Raw genomic sequence first — 25252 nt, 5'->3', positions numbered from 1 at the left:
GGGGCCTCCCAAGAGTTGCTGGTTATATTGCAGCTAATTGGGATTAGTTGTTTGCCCATTACACGCGTTTTTTTGACAGCTGACCAAAAAAGTCCGCTGTTTTTCAAATTAGCGCTCCGAACCAGCGACTCCCATTGTTCTGTTAGTAATGTGGCCTTCCTTTCGGCTATCTTTAGTTTATAAAATTCCTGGCTACCTGAACCTCTGCTAGACACCTTGGTTTAGTAGTTAGTGCCCTCCCCAGCTCCCTATTTGCTAGTGAGCAGGCAGAGTCGAACCACCTAGGTTCTTTCTGCTCTTTTGGTAATGGGACTGACAAAGAACCTGTTATTACTGAACACAGTTTACCGAAATCATTGATTATCCTGTGGCAGTTCCCATCCATAGTTAGGCAAGAAGTAATTAAGTTGGGGTGTGTCCTGGTTACACTTTCTATTACAGCCCCACTATCAACTCCCCTCCATTTAAGGCGCAGGCCATCGCCTGTGGGTGTGATGTCTCTTGCCCCGTTTATTTTTTCATAAACCTTGTTACAGCCTAGTTTTAACGTCACATTGAGGGGATTATGGTCACCGAACGAGGTTTCTATCACTGTAGATTTTATCACACGGTCTAGTAATTGGGGTGACATGAAAATAAAATAAATTGTAGAAGAACAGTCCCGCCCTCCAAACGTAGGGGCATAGAGTTACTCTTATCACATCCATTAGCAACCATGTAAATAGGAAACCACTTTCTAGTTCCATTAACACATGCCTCTCCCATGTAGGACACTGTAGCCAAGTTATTGAATGATCAATTGAGCATTTCTGAACGGGTCTGCTCTCTTTCTGGCACCCCTTTCCATTCCGCCTGGGCAAGGAAAAGCAGCCTGGATGACAACTCACAATAATTCAAGAACCCCAGAATTGCTTCACCGTTATCGGCTGGGTGAAATGTGTTCCATTTTTCTCTGGGCATAACAACTAGAACTGACTTCACTGCTCCCACAATAAGGAGCCCTGATATCTAACGCGACCGGTAGCATTTCCGACCACCGAGCTGTCCGATGTCGCTGCGAGACAATGTGCACGGCCTTAAAAGTAATATTACTAAACAAAGTGTTCAAGGACAGCTCCATAATGTTAAGGTCAGTGGACCCTGTTTTAGTAGCAATAATGTCAGATATTATTTTGATATTCCTCTATTTAGTATCAGTATTTCGTCGTCAATAAAGAACATTTTATCACTTTAGCTACGATCAACGTTCAGGGAAGGTTAAATAGAGACTCCTTAGAGTTAAAGGTCTTCATTTAGTAAAACAACGAAGCACTTTGCTAAATGTCTTCTCAAGAGGGGGCCTCCATTTCTTCGTAATGCATTGATGTAGCGTGCATTTTACAGTGGGACAGAGCACTTAAGAATTTTTGGACTGCGGGGGTCTTCTTTTATAAACCAAGAAGTAAATTGCTTCAGGCAAGGGAGAAAATTCACCTCTGTTGAACATTATTATGTTGCGCCCTTTCTTACAGGAACTTTTTGATTAATATGTTAGTTTATATTGCTGTAACCCTTCTTAGGATTATTCTTTGTTACTAAAATGTGGGTTCAGTTCTGCTTTTGGGGGGTTTCCCTCTTAATTTATGAGCTCAAACATAAATATAAAACAACTTTAAACAAACCAAACCACTTAGGGAATTCCACATTAATGAATTCTGTACAACCGTTTCATTGGCAAGAAAAGGTTATGTGAGAAAGAGTTAAAATTAGCCAATGAAAACCTACGAGAAGAGGATAGTGACATCCACATTTAGGAGTGGATGTAAAACTGAAAACAGTTTTTAATTACATTAACTGTGCAGGTTATTTCTTATCAGGAATCTAAAGGCAAGTGTGGCATGGTTTGCATATTTTTTCAGAAAGTGTTTTAGGGACATTAAAATTATGTTTGCTCGTTGACAGTGATGCCCATTCCATTGCAGTGTGTTACAAAACTCCCGAAGACAAATAAATACATAGATACTTCCATAAAGTTATACCCACTTTGATTCTCTAAAGTGACACCCCAATGTCTGGACTTGCTCCCCACGTATACCAGTACAGAATAGTGGACTCCAACAGCTAGTTAGCTAGCATGCTGTTAAGCACCAGGAACACATAATTGCAAGAAGACCTAAATCTCTGCTGATTGCAACTGACCAGCTCCAACTGAGAACAATGCCAACATGGGCAATACTATGCCTGTTTGGAGTTTCCCGCCGTTGATGTCAAGAGTCTCGAACTTTGTGCCAGAACGGAGACTCTGGTTGAGGTTCTGTGCTTCAGCCATCTGCCATCAGGAAGGCCTTCTTAGGATCCATCTGGCACCCTAAACTGCTGTTGACAGCTTCAATGAGGACTTTTCTCCAGAAAAATGGCTAACTCTAAAGGCAGACTTTTCTCCTGGATGAACCTGATCCCTGTATGCAACCGGCAGTCCATCGCGGTTAGCTTTACCATTTGACTTTGGCCTGGTCTAGTTTGACCAGATGCCTGAGCTTGACGTGTTGTGCTTTTTGGCAGCAGAAACATCTCAGACAGGGATATTCTAAGGGGTCCGTTAGGATGTCCGGCGAGGCACCACTGCAGTGCTGGCGGTGCAGAAAATTGCAATTACCACCCGCAAGCAACGGTCCTCATGTCCGCCATATTAGCATGGGCAAACACAGCCCATTTCCCAACCGCCATGGTGCTACACGAGCCGCCATCCAAAAGAGCCCGCCATGGCGGCAGTGGTAGCCAATGGACACTTACAGCCGTGTGGAATGACATCCCGTCCGCCGTACTAATCAGGATGCCTCAAACAGGAAGCCACACCGCAGCGGAGAAACCACACATCCAGAGACGGCGGAAACACCACAGTGGATGAGCGCAGATTCACGGTCCCTGCCACTGGGACCCAACCGCAATGGACCCAGCCTTACACGTTTTCCCAGCGCTGTACGTGACACACTACCAGCAAGTCATGGACCGTCGCAGATGCCGCCGCAGGTACACGATTATACAACTCTGCCCACAAACACAACACACAACACCAGAGCTGACATTGGGTTCATGTCCACACCAGACATCCAGGTGGGGACAGGAACACATCGACAAGTGCACCCACACATGTCCCAATTGTCACAAATAAACCCTTTCGCATCCAGGTTTCATATCCACCGTAATCTTGCTGCAATGTCTTGGTCACATCACTGCAGTGGTGAAGCTGTGGCAAACAATTTGCAGAATGCAGGAAGGCAGGGCCGGCGCCAGGCCTGGGCAGTACACACATATCACAGGCCCACACCTCCACCCTCCACACAGTAGCCCCCCTCCCTAAAGGGACATGCCATGTGCCCCACCTGTGCCACCACCTGCACATCAACCACCCAGGTGAAACCACACCCTGCACCACACGCTCCAAACAACTAGCGATGCAGGCCCAGCAGGTGGGTTGCAGATGAACACACAGCACAGAAACACATGGCCTGGGCAACCCTCACACCACACTTACACTACACACATGGCCAACAAAATGAGTCCAAGCACAAATTCTCCACTCACACAGAATAGAACCAAACACCCAACTCGACACATAGCGTGTCAAGTCACACAGACATAACCCACACAGACACAAAGCCACCTACATAGACCACATGTCACCAGCAATATAGGACTACAAATGTGAAAGAAAACGTGATCTGTACACCAATGGAAGGGCAAGCAGATAATCACCAAGCATATGTACACAACATGCAAGAGAAAGGACATATGACAACATCCTCACTCCATCGAACCACGCATGGCTGCTACAGTGAGTCAAATCAAACCACAGCCACACCATTGGCAACAACCCATGGAGACAGCAAGGCAAACTATGTATATGCCAGTAATGCAAGGAAGTCACAGAGGTCAAACAGACACCAGCCACACATTGCCATTAAACGACTTGATAGATGAGGGTTAGCAGCACCACACACAGGGCTCATTTACAAACTCCATAGCTGACAAACACAAGTACCATCCTCCACACATAACCCCAGCCACACATGCATCACAGAACACCAGTGTCAAACACACACATGTCCAGTCAATACATTGTCAGACAATCACACTCCCTGGGGGGCATACATAAACATCACACACTCAGGGATGCCTGAATCAATAATGACAACAAAACAACAGCCAACCACTGATATCTACAACAGCACACACAGGAGTACAACAGCACAAGGCCTGACCTGTGCAGCAAAATTGTAGTAACGCAATGGGAGCACAGACAGAACAGGAGAACTTAACATCATCACTCAGCAGCACTGCAGACGAACATACCCCAACACAGACAAGAGGTGCATCATCTCTAAACAAACATGGACACAAACGGAGACCAATGGCCCTACAATGAAACACAAACAGACATACCACACCACCCACAAAGTCAGCATGGTGTTATACTGTATTACCTGCATGTACAAAACATACCAGTACCACACAGATAAGAGTGACACAACATGAACATACACACCACCAACCAGCACAGCACTGACACACCATCACCCTCAGAAAGTGAAGCAGTACCACAGTAAACACACACACAGCCAATACAACACACACGCATGCACAGTTCAGGGACTCCCAAGTGACAACACCATGACTAGAGGACTGTGCAGCACAGACAACAGAACTGCACATGAGCAAACATGGTTGCAAAACAAAACAAGAACAACATATAACCAATTGGTCAACTGTCATCAGTGGCACTTTGGCCCCATGCACAGATCAGCACCACAAAGCATAGTGAATCCAATGAACTGATGGAGAGGCACACACACTGGCAAGCCAAGGGGACAGTTGACATGAAAGTGTAATGGTGGGTACGACAGTTGTGGATAGGTGATGAGTGCCCCATACCAATATAAATGCAGGGCACACACACAATGAGTAGGCATACGAAGCACAGATAGGCAATGGTCTTACTCCACACCCCACATGCCGGATGTATGACATTAAAAACGCATACTTTTACCACGCATGCCTTTACAATGCGGTTTTTACAACGCACACCTTTACAACGCATAGCTCTTTGGGGTGCTGGATAGTGAATGATTTAATTTACTATTCCAACTCCAGTCCCCGTGTACACTAGGGAAGGTGTTGGATAGTAAATTAAATTTATTCCCTATCCTAGAGCGCCCCCAGCGCAATGCGTTGTAATGGTTTGCGTTGTAAAAGTTGTGTCGTAAAGGCACTGCGTGGTAAAAGTTGCGTTGTAAAGGATGTTTCCCGCCCATGCCACAATGGTTACAAAATAGACCCAAGTGACAGCAATGCATGACAAAACATACCCACGATGTCAGTGTGGCTGAGCAGGGCTGCACAGTGAGCACAGACAGTTACAAAACACACCGCGGATCAACAAAACCCAACACTGACTTGCCATCCACACACCCTGCATACTCAAAATTGGCAACAACAACAAGTAGTCGCCCCCCACAAGTGCAAGGACACACAAACACACTCTATAGTGCACAACCTACAACTCACAAATGTGCACACAGTCACAAACAACAGGCTCACAACTTCAGGGTGACACATGTGCATTCCGCATTTCAGGGGCACACACACATCATTAACAAAGTCACCCCTTCACACTGCACACCACATACCAACCCAAGTGCAAAAATTGAAAGTAACGCAAGTGACAATTATGCCTTGACATCACTTGATGAGAATACACCAACACAGTTGACCAAAGAGTGAGCATTACAAATGTAGTTCATCACAAACCAACATCATTGCACCCCCAAAACCCAGAGTCAAGAATTACTGAAGTACATGTCACCTCTGCAAACCCCTGAAGAAAGTGATCCAAACCATTGGCAAAGTTGAATTGGCATATAGAGCATGTGGAACGGTAAACCATACCCAAACAGAATAACGCTTTATTCGTCAAGGACACTGACAATGCAGACAACAAGAGTAACTGTTTTTATTCACATATCACAGTAATAGGCAAAGCAACTGGACAAGTGCAAGGCCAGTGGCCACTACAAAGTGCATAGTATGTCCATGAGAACATGCACAGAGAAGGGGTAAACAGCAAGGCCAGTGGCCAGTCCAAGGTGCAGAGTATGTCCATGAGATCCTGCACATGGGAGGGGTAAACAGCAAGGCCAGTGGCCAACACACAGTGCAGGTGAGGTACATGAGAAGCTGCACAGGCAAGGCTCGAAGATCATTGAACAGGTCCAGTGGCCACCACACAATGCAGGTGAGGTACATGCGAAGCTGCACAGGCAAGGCGCGAACATCAGTAAACTACAGGGCCAGTCGCCAGGATAAAGTGCAGGTGAGGTACATGAGAAGCTGCACAGACAAGGCTCAAACATCAGTGAACAACAGCGCCAGTAGCCAGCACACAGTGCAGGTGAGGTACATAAGAAGCTGCACAGTCAAGGCTCAAACATCAGTGAACAACAGCGCCAGTAGCCAGCACACAGTGCAGGTGAGGTACATGAGAAACTGCACAGGCAAGGCTCAAACATGTGTGAACTACAGGGCCAGTGGCCAGGATAAAATGCAGGTGAGGTACATGAGAAGCTGCACAGGCAAGGCTCGAACATCAGTGAACAACAGGGCCAGTGGCCAGCACACAGTGCAGGTGAAGTACATGAGAAACTGCACAGGCAAGGTTTCAACATCATTGAACTACAGGGCAGTGGCCAGGATAAAGTGCAGGTGAGGTACATGAGAAGCTGCAAAGGCAAGGCTTGAACATCAGTTAACTACAGGGCCAGTGGAAGGGTAAAGTGCAGGCGAGGTACATGAGAAGCTGCACAGGCAAGGCTCGAACATCAGTGAACTACAGGGCCAGTGGCCAGCACACAGTGCAGGTGAGGTACATGAGAAGCTGCACAGGGAACAATAAACACAGCCAGGAGCAACAAGTTAATTGGCAAGTACAAAGTGCAGAGTGAGTACATGAGGCCCTGCACTGTGAATGGGTGGCACTGTACCCTGCCATGGTCAGCAACACACTCAGGGTGGCAAGATTCTGCAGTGCATGGCACCACTGTGGGAAATATTTCGAAAGGTAAGATATTGGCGCAATACTATTTAGGTGTGGTTATTCAGGTTGTGCCATGCTCCTGGGTGTCACTCTGCGATGGTGAGTGCAATTAGAGAAATCATATTGGAAGCATCCCCAATGACGTGAAGTATGTCCCCTGGCCACTGGATCAATAGTCCTTATGACTAAGGTTTCCTTATTTTACATACGATAAAATTAAAAATATGAATATATGATCTTGAGAATTTCAAGTTTCAAGTATTTATTGTAGAATTGAACTTGTTTGCTTTTCTCAGTTCTTAGAATTCTCGTATCAATGTATAGTTCTTCATTTCCATTTTAGTATTAGCAAAGCTTAGAGTTCCCAATGCATTTTGGCAAATGATTGCCTTCATCTGGGGATATTCTGTGGACAATAATATAGTATGAGTGCTCAATAAATTCGGAGGTCACTATGTGAACATAACATGATAATCTTATGAAAATATAAATTAACGAAAATCGTGCTTTTTCTTAAAAAAAGGACTCTTCGATGAGAACAAAAATCGGAAGGCAAACCCGGAGTTAAGAAGTGCTCGTGGCATTTAATTTAACCCGAGTGTTCGTGATATTTATAATTCAGTCCGTGATGTTTGTAGTGCATTAAGTGCGCTCAGTATTCAACGTGATGCTAGCGTGATTATGGCCGCTAATGTAGTTCGTGCTCATTATAGTGCTAGCGTGGCAATGTCTGTTAAAGTTGTTAGAGCTCATGCTGTTAAATAAACGGCGATTGTCAAAAACAAGTAATCCAATGTGGATAGGTGAAAGCTTACCTAAGTGTGGTTGTATCAAGCGAAATCGTGATAATATTCGACTGCTTTCCTACTCGGTTGGCTGGGAGTGTTCCACATCGCCGTAGGGTGTGGTTTATGATCGCGCGTGTTTATGTGGTGTGTTAGTTCTCGAATAACATGAATACGGGTGGCCAACTAGCTGCATGGAATGCTGGTACTTGTATGCCTGAAGGAATACATGATCCTAAATGCGAGATGTTTAACATAATTCTACTGGTTTGTTAAACGATTGTAAACCTGAAAGATAATACGTGATTATACAAACATGAAAATATATAAACATGAACATGAATGCGCATCTTTCCTGTTCATCGATTTTCGTCAAAGATAACATGTAAATTCAGTCCGGTCATTAAGACCTTGAGAGTTCATGGAGTTTAACAAAAAAATCCAATAGTTCTCTCGTTTTAATAGGAAGTTGTGATTATCTCTTCCGTCCAGTCTATCAATGTTTTCCAACACACAAAATTTCTTCTGGCTGATGTGATTGGCTTCTATAAAATGTTGAGCCTCTGTGGATTTGATTGATTTTGTCCTTATGTTTGATTTGTGTTCGTTCAATCGTATTTTTACTTTCCTTTCCGTCTGTCCTACGTATACTCTTCCACAAGGGCATTTTAACATATATATTACATTGCTGGTATCGCATGTGGCAGTAGCTCTTATTGAGATTTTGTGACCTTTCAACGGATGGTTGATGCTGGTACCTTTTATGACGCTATTGCAATGATTGCAATTCCAGCATGGTTGCGTACCCTTACATGTTTTTTGGGATGTTTAGGGATCCCTGTAGCACACCCACATTTTAACTTCTGGTATAAGCAAAGATGGGTTCTATATCAAATATGTGGTTGAAATCTTGTTCTGTTCTGAGTATTTGCCAATGTTTTTTGACAATCTGTTTGTATGCTTGGCTTGACGTAGAATACTTGGAAACTATTGTTATTGTTTCCTTCTCTGATTTCATTTGTGTTGACAGTAGCTCCTGCCTTGATTTTTGTAGACATCGGTTGTGTGCTTGCTGAAGTACCTGGTCTGGGTACCCTCCTTGTTTGAATCTTTGGGTCATATCTTCGAGTTGTTAATTTGCTCTGGTTGCATTAGAAACAATTCTTTTGACCCTTATCATTTGACTATAAGGCAGATGTTCTTTGAGAGGTTGCGGGTGGAAGCTCAGATAATGTAGGGTATTGTTCCTGTCGTTATACTTTCTGAAGAGATCTGTTTCAAAACCTGTTAGAGTCCTGGTGACTTTAACATCCAGGAACGTTATTGTGTCTGTTTGTATTTCATGTGTAAATTGAATTCTTGCATCAATGGAATTTAGTTTCTGTATTTCTTGTCTTAGGGTTGATTCACATCCTTGCCATTGAATGAAAATGTTGTCAATGAATCTGACGAACAGTTTTAGTTGGTCTATCCATGGTTGTGTTGATAGTATATGATCTTCCTCAAACCGATTCATGAAGTTATTGGCGTAGGCCGGCGCCGCACAATTTCCCATTGACGTTCCGGTTTTCTGATGATACCATTCATCATTCCACTTGAAGTAGCTGTGCATTAGGGTAAATTCCATTAGTTCTATCAATAGAACTTTGAGATCTTCTTCAATTTCAGTATGAATTAACGCATGTTCAATAGCTTCTATCCCTGGCTGATGAGGGATAGAGGTATAAAGTGAATTCACGTCTATAGTACATAGTAGAATCTCTTCAAGATTGTGTATGGTGATTTGATTGAGTTTATGAAGGAAGTCAGTTGTGTCCTTGATATAGGATCTCATGGTTGAAACACTCGGTTGTAGATACCGATCCAAATGTTTTCCTATTAGTTCATGTAAACTTCCTTTAGTGGAAACAATTGGTCTGCATGGTGGGTTAACTGGATTTTTGTGTATCTTGGGTACCATGAAGAAGGATGGACTTCTGGGGTTATTTTGAATCTATTATCTTTTAGTTTTCTCGTTGATGGTTCCGTTGTCATAGGCTCTCTGTACTCTAGCCTGTAAAATATCCATGAACTGTTCTGTTGGGTTATTTTGTAGTTTCATGTAGGTTGTTTGATCCGTGAGTTGTAAAAGTGCTTGATCGCTGTAGTAATTGGTATTTAAAACAACTAATGCACCTTCCTTGTCTGCCTTGACGCATGTTATTTGTCTATTGGAAGATTTGGCTTTAATTATGCCACGTTCTTTGGCCGTCAAATTGTTATGTTTAAACCTTTTTTGGCAATTGAGTTTGGATAGGTCCTTTTTAACCAATGATTCAAACATATCCAGACTCTTGTGGCTGATGGGTGCCATGAATGTACTCTTAAGATGCAATCCCTTGAGTTGATCCTCTGTTTTGTCTTTGGTGGTGTCAATGATGTTATCAAAAAAATTTCGCAATCTAAGTTTTCTCACCAGTTTAAAGAATGAGATGTTCAGTTCCAGTGCATTAGTGCCCGTAGTGGGGACAAAAGAGGTGCCTTTTTGCAAAGTTTTCAATTGAATCTCACTCATATGGTAATCAGAGATGTTTGTGACCAAATTATCACTTATCTGCCTTTCTTCACTAGTTTCGCCGTTGTTGCTCATGTTTGTGGTAAATCTTTGTCTTTGTTTCTTTCTCTGGCTCCTCCTGGGTCTTCCTGTTCTTCGGGGCCTACTTCTAAAAAAAGGCTCACTTGTAGTTGTTGTAGTGCTAGAACTTGATGTTGTTGGGGTGCTTTCAGTCATTGTGGTTCTTGGTGGTCTCGTTATTCTTCTTTGTTGATTGCTTAAGTCGCTATCTGATGAGGAAGTTTCCGTATTGGAGGTGTAGGGTTTGTTTTGTCGTCGTTTTGCATATATATCTGCCCATGTATAGACTTCACACATTTTATAGACAATGGTGTCTCTGCTTAGTTTCCCTACTTTTCGTTCGTTGACTTCCTCTGCATGTTTAGCTAATTGTGTGTTGATATCTTCCAATATTTGAGTTAGTTCCTCAGATGTTGAACATTTTCTAATTCTGATTTGACATTGGATATTTCCTTCTAATATTGATGATAGTTCCTCGATGATTAATAAGATCAAATCCAATGAGCATTTGTTTAGGATGGCGAACCATCTATCTTTAAATGTTTGAACGTTCTTTCATAACGATGGTTTGAGCGGTATCCTGAGGCCTCTAGGGATTCGCTGAGCTTTATGGTACTTGATCATGGTACTTGCATGCAAGCGCTGATTAATCTCTTTTTTCGATAGGTATAAGAGTTGACGAATGTTTTGTTATTTTGTTCTGTTAGTAGTGAATTCTGTGACCTATACCTATCGAAAAAAGAGATTAATCAGCGCTTGCATGCAACTGAACTATAAATATCACGAACATTCGGGTTAAATTTAATGCCACGAGCACTTCTTAACTCCGGGTTTGCCTTCCGATTTTTGTTCTCATCGAAGAGTCTTTTTTTAAGAAAAAGCATGATTTTCGTTAATTTATATTTTCATAAGATTATCATGTTATGTTCACATAGTGACCTCCGAATTTATTGAGCACTCATACTATATTATTGTCCACAGAATATCCCCAGATGAAGGCAATTATTTGCCGAAATGCATTGGGAACTCTAAGTTTTGTTTATACTAAAATGGAAATGAAGAACTATACATTGATACGAGAATTCTAAGAACTGTGAAAAGCAAACAAGTTCAATTCTACAATAAATACTTGCAACTTGAAATTCTCAAGATCATATATTCATATTTTTATTTTATCGTATGTAAAATAAGGAAACCTTAGTCCTAAGGACTATTGATCCAGTGCCCAGGGGACATACCCCACGTCATTGGGGATGCTTCTAATAAGATACCACTGTGGGAAACACATGTGTGAGGGGGACTAACACTCAGACTTGGCTGACAGTCTGAGGTGACTGTGTGTTAGGGGGAATTGGGGGACTGGCCCAGGGAGAGACATGCCTTGCTGAAGTAGAGCCATCAGTGTTTTTGGAATCATGAGTGCTGCTAGGACCAGGTGTGGGAGAGTAATCAGTGGTTTGGGAAGCCTGAGGGCTGCTAGGGCCAGGTGGGGTGGTGGCACTTGAAGGTGGAATCATGGAGCCCTGCGACACAGTGTGTCTGAGACACTCTGGAGGGGTGCCCTTCCATGACTTTGGAATTCAAAATGCCTTCCTTGTCTTGGAATTAATGTGAAGGGGTGTGTACACAACCGGCACACTCACCACAAAAGCAGGATCTTGTGCAGCTGATGGCCCTCCCTCTGGGACGTGCTGGTTTCTGCAAGGCGCTTGGCACGGGATTGCTTCTGCCCCTGCATCCCCTGCTCACCAGGTGTACCCCCGACAGTGACCTCCTTTCCCTGCTTCACAAGGCCCGGGATGGGAGTTGATGTTGTGGGTGAACCTGCCTTGGAGCTCTTTCTACTTGTAAACTTAGCTGGCACCTGTTTTTCACTGGCTGATTGTCTTAGAGAGACACTCTTGGGACAGGTGACTCCTTGGCTGGGGATGCCTCTGAGGCATGTGACCCTGATGCCTGCTTCTTGGCTTCCTTGCCCTGGGTGTCGGCTGAAGGGCCTTTGCCTCTGCGCTCTGTGGTGGGTTTAGCCTTCTGTGAGGAGGATGCCTGTGCCCAGGGACTGCTTGGCCTGCTGCTGCTGTGTGCTGCATGTGTTGTATCTTTCCCCTGATATCTGGGGTGTGTCTTCACTATCATCTGATGTGGCCACTGGCAGAGCACAGCTAGGGCCATAATGGGGGCAAGGGTGCACCCTACAGCATGTTGCCACTGACAGATCTGGATGGAGCTGAAGGGGCCAACACAGATACAGACTACAACATGACATTCCACAATGGCCATGAGCCCAAGCCATCCTCCATGTTGTACTATGGGGCACAACCATTGTTGCACATTGGTGTCAGATGTGTAAGCCTCACAAATCTGAGGTGACACAATGCACGCATTGCTGAAAGTTGACTCAGAATCTGCACACTGCCGTTCCCTTCCATGGGATTTCCCAGACTAACCCAATGCAGACAATACCTGATGACTACTACTCAGAATGCTATGGAAATACCCAGTACTCAAATTACCTCAGTTAGTACAGGCAGGGCAAATGTATGACAGCTGCTCCCAGCACAGAGGCCCCTCACAAGCCACTGAATCACACTAACAACATCACATAGGCCAGCGCTGGCACAGGCTGTGTACACATGCAGCCACTCACAGCCAATGTTAGCCTGCCCAGAATACTCACCCTATCATGCTGCTGATGCCCCTGTAATCATGCATCCAGCTCAGGCTGTGTCACGGCCAAGATGCGGCCCATCACTGGCATCATGCTGAGCCGTGCCAACCTGCCAGTGCGAGGGATCAGCCCCAGTGTCATCTCCGCCACGTTCTTTGCCAGCTGGCAGATGTCGTCCCACCTATTGTGGCAGTGGGTGTGGCGTGGGTTTGAGACACCCAGAGCCCGCACCTTGGTCGCAATGTCGCTCCACACAGCCTTACGCTGGTGTACTTTGAGCTGCAGGCATGGGAGACAAGAGGTTGAAACATCAGCGACACAGTGTCATGTGCCAATATCTCTCAGTACAGTTGCATGATACTAACTCATCCCAAATCCACAGATATGTCTAACAGTGACAAGAATGCATCTCACATGGAACATCTGAATGGGAAAAGTACACATAAATGCATGCAGGTGTGAGGGGGAACACCGTACCTGCACATCTCACAAACATGCAGGATGCCAGCACAGAAAGCCATGTGTAGTCGGGCCACATCTACTGTCTAGGTTGAGCAAGACATACAACACATATCTACTGGTGTATGGGGGTAGACTCACTGTGTCCAAGGCTGTGCAGCCCTAAATGTCCTTGGTCTGTGATTAGCTCACTGTGTCATGGATGTCACATTGAGGGACATGATCTCACAAAACAAAAACCCTTTTCACCAGGCCTGTCGTGTGCAATCTACAGGGCTGAGATGGCTCATTGCTGGAGTGCAATGAGAAAAGACACATGTAAAACTATGTCAGTTCAGTGATGTGTCCTTGTCATTTTGTGCGTTGACTGTGCAGGCCAGGGGGCCTCACCCTGAGATGGACAACAGGGACCCACACAGCCATTTACCCAAGGAATCACTGTCCTGACTCCTGCATTACCAATTTGCAGTGTCACTGTATGCCTGCCAAGACTCTACATGTCACTCAAATATTGATGTGCAGGCAGGGAAACATGTGGAATAGGGTACACTCCCATTCCCCCTTAAGACAGCATGTTAGTCAGTGCATGACACAACCTCACACTCTCAGGCAAATACTGCATCAGACCAACTACATGTGTGAGCCCCCGCGGTCCCCCCATTGTTGAAGACTTACCACGACATTGGCAGCACCATATAGCCTTGGGTACTGTGTGAGTACCCAGTCCACCAGGACTTCCAGCTCCTTTCTTGTAAAGGGACTGGCACAGATCTTCTCAGTCCTCGACCTCACTGTGGACATGAGACAGCAGCAGTGGAAGTGTGTGGTGAGGGGTCTCAGGCAGCAGTCCCTGGTTGCAGCAGCAGAGGAGGGGTCTCAGGCAGCAATCCCTGAGGCAGCAGCAGATGAGGTGTCTCAGGCAGCAGTCCCTGGAGGCAGCAGCACATGAGGGGTCTCAGGCAGCAATCCCTGGAAGCAGCAGAAGATGAATGGGGTCTCAGGCAGCAGCCCCTGAACGCAGCAGCTGATGAGGGGTCCCAGGCAGCAGTCCCTGGGAGCAGTGGAATTGTGAGGCTCTCTCCCACACATATATAGCCCCCTGGGGTCATGTCAGTGGTGCTGAGCTGCAGCAATTGATGTTCCAGGTCGGAATTTTTCAAATACATTCAATGACCTGCTCCGCAGTAGTGGAGCACGCCTTCCACGATTTTCAAAATTGCATCCGGCTACCACAATTACGCTTCCCAATGGCTGGAAGGGCATGGTCCATGGCGGTAACACACTGCAGGGGATAGGTGGGCGCTACCGATGTGGTGCATATTTCAAATGCATCCTTAGACCTGCTCCGAGGTGGTGGATCATGCCTACTGCGATTTTCAGATTGCATCAGCTACAGCGATTGCGTTTCCCATTGGCTGGAAGGGCATGGTCCATGGCAGTGACACATCGCAGGGGACAGGCGGGCGCTACTGCGGTGGTGCATATTTCAAATGCATCCGATGACCGGCTCCGCCGCGGCGGAGCACGCCTGGAGCGATTTTCAGAAATGCATCAGTCTACAGCGATTGCGTTTTCCATTGGCTGGTAGCGAATGGTCCATAGCGGTGACACACCGCTGGTGCCATGCGGTAGCTACCGCGATTTAGGGGCCATACATTCACATGAGGGACCACGATTTGGGTGGCAGAGCATGCCAACCGCCATTTGGTCATGTGTATATGGCTATGACTACCGTACTTTTGTTTTGGGGATTGGTGGTGACACACCGCTGGTGCCAGGTGGTAGCTACCACGATTCCCCGGCCATACATGCACATGAGGTACTGGGATCTGGGTGGCTGAGCAGTTGGACTGCAGATAGATATGGACGCACCATTCTATTTCACTGTCCAATGGGCATTTCCTAACAATGCACAGTGAGCAAATGATAATTGGCATGTCATGAAGCACACAATACCAATGAGACTATTTCACTACTGCTGCCTACACATGCAGTGTATGTGACCTTGACCATTGCCATGTAGTCACTCACATTTCACTCGTGATGCTGATGTGCATGTACACAGATCAGTGTTGTGTCGTAATCCGCAATGGGTACACAGTGCAATGTAGTATGGGCTGTATGTGTAAATAAACTATGTGAAGTTTTGACTTTCCAGTTTTTGTGGATCATGTATGCACTTGTTTTTTAGGCACAGACTGTGCTCATTGTGTTGTTGATGTGCGCCTTGTGCAACCTACACATCAAGGTGGGGCAGGCACAGGTGACATGTCTGTGACAGTGGTGTTCCTGTTTCCCACATATGCTGGATGGCATACTCTCTGTGCAGCTCATGCTAGATGTAGCCATACCCCTTCGTGATGTTGTCCCTACATGGAAGGTGGTCTATGACTCCACAGTGAGGCAAGTTAATGTTTTTGTTGTGTCACTCAGGACATGAGAGATTGTACACGTGTAATGTTGCATTGCCTTTACATGTGTCCCCTTTTGTTTCCACTAGGAGGACACCAAATATACATTGACCCTTCATGGTGCTGGCAGACATGGAGAATGAGGAGATCATCCAGAAATTTGGTCTGGATCGACCCACCCTAGAGAACCTATGTGCTATGTTGGAGCCCCACCTGCAGCCTCACCAGACACATCCAACTGCTTTCACCCCAACATCAAAGGTGATGGTGGCCCTACATTTTTTTGCCATTGGATCATTCCAGCACATGGTGGCCAGCGCAGGTGGGATGTCGCAACCCATGTTCAGCATGGTGCTACATGATGTCCTGTCCGTTATGATGATCTACAAGGACAGATATATACATTCCCCCAGAATGCATGAATTGGCGGCTGTAAAGGATGATTTCTATCCCCTTGGCCACATCCCCAATGTTGTTGGAGCCATTGATGGCACACATGTAGGGCTGGTTGCACTGTAGGCACATGAGTTCATCTACAGGAATCGAAAACATTACCATTCCATCAACGTGCAGATGGTGTACCAGGCATATATGATCACCTCCCACTGCCATGTGTCCTTGCTAAAATGTGTGACCCACACATTTTAGCAAGGACACCACCACGGGAGGAAATCACTTCAGCGAGTGCCTTGTACACTGTTTTTAATTAGGACAGGAGAGCCCCAGAATAAAATGTGTCCTTCTGGGTACTCCCAGTCCTATTTTATATCACTACACTGCATCTACACAGTCTGGACCCCATACCCGCACCTCATCACACGGCAGTTGGATAGAAGATCTCCGACAAAGAGCGCCTTTTTAGGGAGCCCATTTGATATTGCACCGCCGACCCAAGGAGGAACAGCCCAGATGATGAAGCATGACACCTGAAAGGTGTGTGAGGGCATTATGATCCAACATATGGATCCCCACCTTTGCCCTCTCTCGGGTATAGTTGGACCAAGTCACCTGTGACTCCAACCAGCACTTTTGATAGAGGAACAGCATAATCTCACATTTGAAGTACGTTCTTGAGGCCTCCTTTATGCTGGATCTCCCCACTCCTTCCTGAGTGGGAAACAGGCCACCTGTCCCTCTCTTTGTTGTTTGTTTAACATGGAGCAGGCACAACAAAATTTGTGTTTAATAAGTGTTTATTTACAGGGGATATATGTGACAAGGGAGTACATATGTATAAAAATGTAAACTGTGGTGCACTGAGTTCAGAGTGATGGAAGATGAGTACAACAGACAGATGCCATTGACATGGCACTGTGGGGAAAGACAGTTGCATTGGTCAATGTCCGGGGAGTAAAAGGGGTGCCATCATGGGTGACCTCGTCAGTGGCATTAACCCGGACCCTTTCCGTGGGGTGGGCCCAGAGATTTTCTCGGTAGGCCCTTTTGTTTCTTGGCGGGGGAGACGGGCCTGCAGCACCAGTGGTGTCTGATGAATCTGCCCCCTCCGTGCCCGCAGGGGAGGATGGACAACTGGCATCCTGCCGGACACCAGAGGGAATTGGAGGTGTTGGCTGGCCGCAGGCCTTGGCCAAAATTCAACCATCAGCTGGCCTAGGAGGTCCACTATTTGGCCCATGCGATGGTCCATGGACTGAAGCACCTGGGTGAGCTTACAAACGTCCTGATGGGCCAGGTCCATTTGAACCTAGACATGCTTGTAAACTCATTGATGTTGGCCAGGGCTTCGGTCCCATGGTGCTGGAGCATCTGTGTCTCCCTGGCTCTTGCCCCTGCCCTGCTGTCACGCACCTGTTGCCTCACCACTGTCTGCCCATCGGTACGTGCCCTGGCCTCAGCAGTTGTTGGGGTGGGGTGAACATCCTCTGAGGCAGGGTGGATGTTGTGGGCAGCACTGATGGTGGTAGTGGTGTTGGTGGTGGCCACAGGGGTGGTTCCAGCAGGGCTCAGTGCAGGGGTGGCTAGTGTTGCTGAGGGTGTGGTGGTGGCAGTGTTGTCCCGGGACCGGTTTGGCAGTGGCATGCCAGATGGCCCGGCTTCCCGGTCCAAGTCTGAGTCAGGGGTGTCTGCCTCAGAGAGTCCATGGGCCAACGGGGAGGAGACTGGCTCCGCGTGTTGATGTCCTGGTCCTCCGTGATCAGTTCTTGGTCACCCGTGAAACAGAGGGGAGATGGTCATTGATGTGTACACCTCAAGCTTGCTGTTCACTGTCTCTAATTTACAGGTTATGGATAGCACAGTTGACTATTTCACACATTGTATGTCTGCACAGTGGTTAACATTTTGACATGATGTGGGGGTACATGCAAATTGTTGGATATGGGGTGACATGTGAATGGATACCATTCCCCACATGCATATTTCAGTATTACAATGGAAGGTTGTCATCTGACAACTGGCAGATACACCAATCTATGGGGAGCATCTTTGCTGCTAGCTCTGCCTGGCAGCCGTTACATCAGGGCTTGTACTGGCCATTGCCGTCTCATGCATTCCTTTGTGCTGTCCTGGGCTTTGACTTTGTAGTTTAGTGGACCATGCTTACTTACTATTCCTATGGGCCTTCATGGTCAGCCCCCATGTAAGTTAGAGTGAACAATCGTTGCTGCGCATGTTGTTACCGTGATTTGCTTCAACTTGGTATTTTGAGAGTCCCACTGCTGTTCCTATACATATGCTTAGCTGTGTGCACACTGTATATTGGGATGGTATCTGGGCCAAACCATGTGTTATGTGAGGCCTTGTGTTGTCATCTATCTCCAATCTCCATGCTTTTCTGAATGTATGCTGGGGTGCATGCACTGACTGTTCACCTGTCCTGTTGTGACATTGTTGTGAACTTTGAGAACATGCTTCTGTGTGAGGTGAAGTGCTCCATCTTGTTTAGGGGTGGTACACGAGTGCCTGGTGGGTGTTGTAGTGCAGGCCACCCCCACTTTGTCTGGGAATATGGCTACCTACCTGTTAGGTGGGGGTGACCCATACACTGGCAGCCACATGCATGGGGTGAGTGTTCCATCCTGCTCACATGTGGGACCGGGGGGCATGTTAGAAGTTGTAGTGCAGGCCTGCCACCCCCGTAGTCACCTACCTGGAAAGATGGCTACCTACCTGTTAGGTGAGGGTATACCATACAATGGCCGGGTCATGCTTCTGTGTGGGGTGGAGTGTTCCATCCCGCTCAGGGGTGGGACAGGGGGGCATGTTAGGAGTTGTAGTGCAGGCCTGCCACCCCCAGACCCACCTCCGTGGGAAGATGGTTGCCTACCAGTTAGGTGTATAGGAACACTGCAATAGCTGCCACATGCTGGGGGGGTGAGTGCTCCATCTTGCTCAGCTGTGGGACAGGGGGCCTGGTGGAAGTTGTAGTGCAGGCCTACCACCCCCGGAGTCACCTCCCTGTGAAGATGGCTACCTACCTGTTAGGTGTAGAGGAACACTGCAATGGCTGCCACATGCTGGGGGGGTGATTGCTCAATCCTGCTCAGGAATGGGACAGGGGGGTCTCGTGGGAGTTGTAGTGCAGGCCTCCCACACCCTCCCAGCCCTCCCTGGTGAGCTACCTACCTACCTGTTAGGTGAAGGTGACCCGTACACTGGCTGACACATGGTGGTGGGGGTGGGTGAGTGCTCCATCTTCCTGGGTTTGGGTACAGGTCTGCCTGGTGGGTGTTGTTGTGCAGCCTTCACCCCCAGCCTTCCCTGGGTAGATGGCTACCTACCTGTTAGGTATAGATGAACACTGCAATGGCTGCCACATGCTGGTGGGGCGGTGAGTGCTCCATCTTGCTCAGCTGTGGGACAGGGGGCCTGGTGGGATTTGTAGTGCAGGCCTACCACCCACAGACAGAACGACCTTGGTGTATGGCTAACCACCTGTTAGGTTTCAGTGCACACTGAAATGGGTGCCACATGCTGGGGGTGGGGGGTGTTCCATCCTGCTCAGCTGTGGGACAGGGGGCCTGGTGGGTGTAGTGCAGGCCTCCCACCCCCAAACAGCACTCCCTGCTAATATGGCTACCTACCTGTTATGTGAAGGTGACCCATACACTGGCTGACACATGCTGGGGGGGAGTGCTCCATCCTGCTCAGGGGTGGGACAGGGGTGCCTGGTGGCAGTTGTGGTGCTGGTTGCCTGTACACGTGCCGCCCTGGGAATGTTGTGTAGCTTTGGGGTGAATCAGATGGAGTAAATGTTACATCTGTAAGACCTGTGTTGGGTGTTGTGGTGCTGGTGACTGGACTTGTGCCTACGAGGTATAACTTTCTAGTTATGCAAGACGTACATTGCAGTGTGATGGGATACATTTTATTGTACTTACCAGCCTGCATTCCCCTGGCTATTCCTGTGAGACTCTCTGGATGCAGGATGGCAAGCGTCTTCTCCTCCCAATCGATGAATCTTTTGGGTGGGAGTGGAGTGCCACTGCCAGTCCCCATGGCCAGCTCCCGGTTCTTGGCCTTCCTCTTCCTGACAACTGTCTTGAGATCATGCCACCTCCTCATGATTACCTGTTTGTTGCGTGGGGTGATCCCTACTGCATTGACCTTCTCAACTATCCTTGCTCACTTTTGAGCTCTGGTGGCTGCTGGTGTCTGTTGGACCAGGATGCCAAACAAATGTGGCCTAACCCTGATTATCTCATCTACCAATACCCTCAACTCAGTGTCCATGAAATTTGGCATTTTTTGTGCTGCCATGGTGTGTGGTGTGCCAAGGGTTTGGAGGTGTGCGAGTGGTGGTTGTGGTGGTGAAGTGTGTGGTGTTTTTATGTGCAAAGGTGTTAAAGGTGCAGGTTTGGTAGTGATGGTGGTGGTGATGTGTGCATGCTGTATTCTTTTTCCTCTCCTCTCTGATCTGGTGAGTGCCCTTCTCTTCTGGAGTGTTGCAAAGGATTGTGGTCAGGCGTGTGTACTAACATATGACCTGAGAGCCAATAAGGTGAAAAAATTGATCCTCAACAACTGGAAATTAATTGAAAGCTTGGGTATACCCAAGCCGTTGTTTGCTTTTAAAAAAAGGCAAAAATATTCGGAACCAATTGGTGAAATCGGCCCCTCGTACTGTAACACCTTTGAGAGACACCCGGAATGTGCTTAAGCTGTCACCCGTGGTTGGACATTATCGTTGTCACAATTGTTTGGCTTGCGATTCAACAAAGGATTCCAATGTGATAGATATTAATGGGAAAATTCATCACCAAAGATCCTTCTCGAACTGCAATACTAAAGGTACTATATATTGTATTAAGTGTCCCTGTGACAAATTTTACATAGGGCAAACAGTACAAGCAGTGAAAAACAGAATACTACAACATAAATCAAGAGTAAGATGCAATACCGCCGGGGCTCCGTTGGTATTGCACTATCAGAGAAACAACCACTCTGAAACTGACATGGAGTGGTCAGTATTATGTACGGTAATTAGCACGAACAGAAGGGAGACAGAAAAGAAATTGGACCATCTAGAGGCTCGATTAATTGAAAAATACCAGACAGCAAGAACAGGTCTAAATGACAGAGATGAGGTTTGGTCACTACTACTGTAACGGGGAGTGGGGTTAAAGATTTCTATAGGCTTGGCTGTAATGCGGATAATCTGTACATGGGGATATACATATAATGTCTGAACGAAAACAGATTATTGTATATAATGTTTTGTACAAATGAGATTGTGAAGGGCGATGGCATCACACGGGATATAAGGTATTCTATATAGTGGTAAGCGTTAATTCATATTTTTATTTTTTTATTTATTTGATTTTCATGGTTGTAATTTACAATTTTATTTATTTCTGGCACGTTATAATTCTTGACTATGTGCTTGAATAGCGTAGGAATGCGGAAATATTGTCCTCCTCTCTTGTTTAGCTCTTTCCGTGTAGCTCATGTGAGTTTGTGACTCTGAACTACTGGGGAGTCCGTGACTGTGTACTCTCTCGTAATTTCACGTAACAACGCGAGACTTTCAGGGATTGGGACGGGAGGTTGGGATTAGCATGGGCAGTCCGTCATCGCTGTTGATATATAGGAAACGCGAACGGCAGCCTGAGCAAAGCGACAGTGCTCTTTGGGAACAGTTATTGGGATTAAAAACCGTCTGTGATAATTAAAAGACCCGGGCGAAGACTAAAAAGGTATGGATATTAAGTTCCCATTGCTACCCCCTGTATTCTTGTTTAAACGGTCCTGTTTAACTGGAGTGTATTACTCGGTGTGGAGTTTTTACGTGGAGATATCTGTTTTGCAGGCTTGACTCTTCGTGGGGGTATTTGCCCATTTTGAAGGATTTCAAATTAGAAGGTAAGCCTGGTGGCTGGCGACAACATAAAGTCTGTCTCACTGGAATTTGGGTATTTAGAATGGAAATACATGGTTTGTTTTCTAGCTGTTTTTGATTGAAAGTGCCCGTAGAAAGAAGGTTCGGCAACAGTTAATTCGTACCTGGTATGTTGTTGATTTTTCACAATCACGGAAGGGCGCCTTGGTTCCATAACATTTGTAACATTTCTTGCATTAGGATAGGGGTGGTGAGCACTGCTCGTTTAACACATTGGTTTGGTGAAGGGTCTACTTTTTTTCCTTTTTTATTCTGGATGATTAGAATTCACGGAATAAGGCTTTCACTAAATCCAATCTGATGCCATACACCTTAGGATATTAATTGTAATTTTAATGTTGTAAATAGAGCAAGATTGTAAATAGAGCCACAGGGGATAGGTGCATGGGAGTTTGACGTGACATCCCAGTCAACTTATGATGAATATAAATTTAGTTTGTTTTTTAGGGTTCTAGTACATTTGCCCTCGTAGTCCTGATGAGGCCTGGAACAAACAGAGGCTGAAACGCGTCGACACACACGATTTTGAAGACTCCAAAACAAGAAATCTGTTTGAATAACATTGTTGTTGAAATGTCACATTAGAGAGTGTTAGTTAAAGAGAGGTCAAAATTGGCTAAAATCTCGTTTATTCTCTATATGTTTGTGTTGCTTTGTTTTGGTGATCTAAAGTGAAGGAATGTCAGGTGAAGGAATTATGTTTTGACATCCTTGATCAAAAAAAGTGGGGCAACAAGAACCGTAAGTTTGGTTCTCTCTAACAAAAAGTGTATATATATGTAAATTTGATGTATATGTGTTTTGTTTGTATATATGTAAGGTGTACAGCTTTGTTTAATGCAAGAGACCAATATTTAAGGTCCAATGTGGTTTAATTAAAAGAAAAAGTTGTACCATACTTTTGATATATATTTATTATGGCTCTCTACCTGGAGATACTCTATATCCATCAGTCTTTCAATTAAATTGTGCGGAGAAGAATGAATCCAAGATTGGATAATTAATGGTATCCAGTCTTATAAACAGATAGTTGAATTATTGTTCCGTAGGCTTTATCTTGTTGTTTCTGTGGTCAGGCAAGGGGCTGGTTTTATACTCAGCTATATGGATGCGTCAGTATGGGTGATTTCTGTCAGGTGTGTTCTGTGGGTTTTCATGGGATTTGTAGTTTTTGGTTTTTGCATGGGGTTGAGTCTTTGGGGTGTGTTTGTGGTTTAGGGCAGGACTAGTTTTGTGGGTGCACTAGGTAGTCTTTGTGAGTGTTTTTAAGTCGTCTGCCTTTTTTTTTACGGAGCATCCGCGGCGGTTGCTATGCTCCAGCCCCTCCGCTGTATCTCCCATGCATCACTGTTTGTGACCGCGGCGGATGGAAACAGTGGAACGTACCTTGGTCGCATGGGGATATCTGAATTTTCGGGGCGGTGACTCCACTGTACGGGCGGCGGGTTGGCGTTTTTCCGCCACAAATCCGGATGCCACGGATGGATTTTTGACCACTCCACTCATGTCCGGCAGTCTTTCAGTGGCTCTTACCACCACAGTCGGATTTTTGGGGCGGTTGAGTCCGCAGGTGTTGCCGCGGTGCCAGCGGGGTTGTTTTTTGCTACTATGGCAGTCGGGGTAGTTTTCCGTCCTCCATCACAACAGGCCCCTAAGTATGTGCCAGAGACCGCATGTGACCCTCCTGACCATTATTTGTGTCCCGGGCCGGCTCAAAGGTGGTGCAAGCGGTGCCACTGCACTGGGTGCTGACTTCAGGGGGTGGCATGTTTGCGAGTTTATGATAGTTTAAAAAGCACCTGTTGCTCCTTTCCTCACTTCCAGCACTTTTCATACAACAATTACAATGTCAAGATAACTCGGTTGATTAATGTTCTCCCTAGAGTGAGACCAAAGTTTTTGTCTAGTGAAAGTTTTGACTCAACACAAAATTGTGCAGAGGGTTAATATGCCTGATGCGAAGGACGTGTACCATACAGATCACAAAGAGCATACAATGTAAATAGGTCAGTGCGTTTGTCAGAGAGATCCTTTTGTTACTTTCAGTGTATAAGTTAAAATCCTAATATAGAACAGTGTGCTAATAACTGTTGGTGCAGAGACAGAATATTGGATAAGAAATATCGAGATGCACGAATATCGAGTCATTAATATCATGGTTCAGTAATATTGACAGCTAGAATATCGTGGTCAAGAATATCGACTTAAGGTACGTAATATCGATTTTAAAAATATCGAAGTGTTTAATATTGTTTGCAAAAATATAGTTGTTAAAAATATCGTTTTTATATTGATGGTATGTATTTTAGTACAATTTATATGTATGTGATGTATGTTTTTTTGTATAAGAATTGTTTGCATTTTTAATATATGTGTTACATTTTTGGTAGTTATTATTTTTTTAATTTTAGTTTTGCGTTTTTAGTTCTGTAGTGCGCTGTGGGTTTATAGGGGAATAGGGTGGGAAGTAATTCAAATATATTAAATGTATTGATTATTATTTTTTTAAATATTTGTTTAATTGAGAAGTTATTGTGTTAAATGTGTAAAGTAATTTATTCATAATTAATTAATAATTGGTTGTTAATTAATTTTAATTGATTAATTGGTAATTCATTATGGTAATTGTGGGCTTAATTTTAGGTGTGTGTTGTGGTGTTTATAGGTGTAAAGGTTGGGAAGTCATTTATTTTTAATTTATGAATTAATAAATGGTTTTTAATTAATTTTAATTAATGAAATGGTAATTGTGTAATTCATTTTAGGTGTGTGTTGGGGTGTTTATAGGTGTAAAGGCTGGGAAGTAATTTATTTTTAATTTAATAATGAATGCCCTAGCACAAGCCACTCGCCACTCACTGTTGGTCTGGTCACTGTTCTGGCCCTGG

This window comes from Lissotriton helveticus, chromosome 2_1 (genome assembly GCF_964261635.1).
Source record: "Lissotriton helveticus chromosome 2_1, aLisHel1.1, whole genome shotgun sequence".
Classification (NCBI taxonomy): domain Eukaryota; kingdom Metazoa; phylum Chordata; class Amphibia; order Caudata; family Salamandridae; genus Lissotriton; species Lissotriton helveticus.
This window is presented reverse-complemented; position numbering follows the sequence as displayed.